Raw genomic sequence first — 3,459 nt, 5'->3', positions numbered from 1 at the left:
ATATCAGGCCCCATTTGTTGCCTCTGCGGATTGGGAGCTCTGTTGCTTATCTCTGCGCTCTTCCTATTTATTGGCATTTTGAATCTGGGCTGTCGTTAAGATCTATACGGTGCACAGACAGAAAGCTACTTCTTATGTCAGGGTAGCCCTATAGTCTGGCTTGAACACTTTGCCAGCCCTGTGTAAAACCCCCAACAAGGCACTTTTACAGTTACTTTTCGGGGGCTACATTATAAAAAGCTCAATAAAATGCAGAGTTGCTGACCTCCTCTTTTTTCCCCATCAGAGGCTGGTGAAAAACTAATTCACTGCTGCAAACTCGTAACTCATTCTCATGCCTCCCTCTTTTTCAGCGAGGGGCATCGCTTCCTGCTCCCCTTCCAGTGTTCGCTGGTACCACTTCCGCTCCGTACACAACAAAAGGGACACAAAAGTCATGGCTTGGAGGGCTGGATTATTGAATCGATACGAATGTGCAAGGCTTTGTAAAAGATCTCCTGTTCCACTGGTTTCTGGCAGTGTCTAACAGGGTGAGACCTGTCAGAGACATTAGTGGAAACACACTTTCGTAAAATTAGCCTGATCTCACAAACGGTGCAATGGTCCTGTAGGCAGGAAAAGAGCATTTGACATCTTTTTCTTGAGCCCTTTTAAATCACAAGGATTTGGTACTGCTCCATCCTGTGATATGAGATGGTATCAGCCCCGAGGATGCTTTGGGGCTGCCCAAGGTGCAGTAAGGTTCCCATGACGCACACTCAAACCTGGACCGTCCCATCCACCTCAGGCAGGACACGGACAGCGATCTCAGCTCATACCCGGTCCTCTCCCAAACCGTGCATCACCCGGGAACCATCCACCCACCCATCCATCCCAAACCCACTTGTGTTACAAACAACAGCATCTGTGGTAAGAGCAGGAGACCGGGAGTCTGGATACGTGCGTTTGCGTCCTTGCTTGGACAATGACTTGTCTATGTGGGTTTGAGGAGCGCAGCGCAGCGCTGTGCCCGGGACGGCCCCGGAGCCTGGGCTCTGAATGCAGCCGTTGTGCCCCGAGCCCTGGGGCTGACTCAGCTCCCGTCCTTTTCCGACAGCCATTTCTGGGAGGTTTCTGGGCTCCGTGCAGAAAGGAGGTAAGCAGGACGTGGTGTAGGAACAGCATCGTCTCACACCGTAAGAATTACCAAAAGCAAGAGGCAGAGAGATGTCACTCTGACACTAAAAATGTCTTTATGATTCCCAAAGCGAAGGGAGAGGACGCAATCGGCCGACCTCTCCACACCCCCAGCCTGCCCAGCCGGAGCACGCGTTACTCATTACCCGCAGGGCGAAGCAACCGTGAAAGAGGCAAAGCTGGGCAAAAATAACAGCATCTTAGATGGCCTGCAAAAACATTTTCACCTAAGAGATTTAAGTTAAAAATTAAAATAAAAATTAATCTCTATCTAGGAGTAAATGATCTCTTTGAAAAAAACCCAAACCTCCCCAGTCAGGGCAGGGTCAAGTCACAAGTCACAGGAGAAATTAGGGAAAGGGAAGCCCAGGAAGAAAAGCCCTTACACAGAGTGCACCCATGGATTTGTAGTTGGGAAAGGAAATCATTCCTTGGGCTGTGTATAACTATTTGGAGGTCAAGCCCTTCCGAATCAGCCACTCTTGGGCAGAGGGGAGTAGAAAGCAGAAACCGAGGTCTCATTCCACGCATCTGCCCTTGGGACCAGCAACGGGCAGGTGGGGTTACGGTTCAGAGCGTGAAAATCACCGTTTCTGGTGTATCCTGCTGTAACCCTGCCTAGCAAGGGCCCTCGGGAACAGCTCGAGCCCGGCTCCCGCAGGAATCAGAAGGAGAGAGAGCCCTCAGAACACTGCGGTATTCGGGACTACGTTTGTCAGGTGGATTAACCTGTCCCTCAAAGCATCATCTGGCAGTTTTGAGAAGCAGCACGTTATTCAGCAGCACGTAGAGCAGTCGCGCTCGCAGCGCGTTGGGATGTGGTCTCCAACCCCACAGCAAAGTCCCCGTCGCACACAGCTGCGTCCCCAGGCTCTCCCGTCGGTGGGCAGCACTAACGGATTTATGTCCCTTCTGGGCATCTGGTGGCTTGGTGCAACAAGCAGGAAAGAATTTCGTTTCTGCTTTAGAGAAAAGACCTCAGTGCCCAGCCGGGTTGCCCGAATCCTTTATGCTAGAGTATTTTCCAAGGTGAGTGCAATGAAATAACCTTGCAGCAGAGGCGAATGCTCCATCCTCTCCCTGGCACGCTTGGCAGCTCTGTCTGAAGCTGCTTTACCTGCTGAGCGCTGGGCCGAGACGTTTAGTGTCTCTGGGGGCCAGCCCGGCAGAAACTCTGCTCTCAGACCTTCGACTCCTCTCTGAGGCTTCAGGGTTTGCTCTTCATCATCAAGCTGGGCTCCTCCTCCCCGGCACCACTGGCAAACCCAGCCAAAACCCAGCGTATTTTGAAGCAGGATTTGCCATGCTTTTTAAATTCTCCTTCCCTGGCGTTCTCATCCCATCTGCCCAGCCTCTGATCCTTGAAGCTTCAATCCCAGGTTTTAGCTAGTGCTTAATTATGCACTAATGTGACATAGTTGTTAAATACTTTTTTGCTCCTCTCTTTCTGTGGGAAGATTTCAGCTTCTCCCTCTTCTTTTTCTCTTTGAAAAAACCTGCTTCCAACCCCGATCTGCTCCCTGACGGCACCCACGGGCAGCCCTGTCCTGCCTGCACGGTGTTTACTCTGCACGCCGGAGCCCGTGCCCGGGCAGCAAAGCCACGTTGCTGTGCCCAGCGCTGCTGCCCACATCGCCCCGCACCAGCCTGGGATGCATCCGCACGCCCCCGCTGCCTTCCTGGCACCCGCAGAGCCTGGGACAGGCAGCTCCTCCAAAGCAAACGCAAAATCACGGGCCGGCAAAGCCTCCCACCTCCACAGTCCCACGTCGCTACACGCCAAACAAAAGCCAGCCTCGCCAAAATAAAAAGGTTGGGTCTCCAGGTTGGGTTTTTCAGGTTGCAACCTGAAAACAGCCTTTCCTCTCTCTCCTTCCCTGCCCACGAGCGGGCTTTTCCTCCCCATCTCCAGGCAGCCCCCCTGAAGCGTGCCCTGGGAAGCCGGTGGGATCGGCTGGGGTCTGCAGGACCCGCACGGACGCCAGATCAGCCGGGAAGGAGCCGGCAGCCCTCCGGCGTGGGTGGCCTCGGCAGCACTTTCTCTGCTCCGCGGCCGCAGCTTGCAGGCAGCCACAGGAAAAAACTAAGCCCTTCTCCATTTATTTTTCTTGCAAGCTGTGTTTTAAATGTTACCCCGAACGGCCCTTTGAAGCAGCACGAGCTGCCTCAGACCTTTCTCGTCAGCTAATTAACACGTGCCGACAGCCGTGACAGCCTGGCGCAGCGAAGCCGAGGGAGCCCTGAGCAAGTTCTGGCCCAAACCCCACCGCCCAAACCCCTCCA

Source organism: Balearica regulorum, chromosome 15, assembly GCF_011004875.1.
Source record: "Balearica regulorum gibbericeps isolate bBalReg1 chromosome 15, bBalReg1.pri, whole genome shotgun sequence".
Taxonomy (NCBI): Eukaryota; Metazoa; Chordata; class Aves; order Gruiformes; family Gruidae; genus Balearica; species Balearica regulorum.
The sequence above is the reverse complement of the archived record's forward strand: the minus strand, read 5'-3'. Positions refer to the sequence as shown.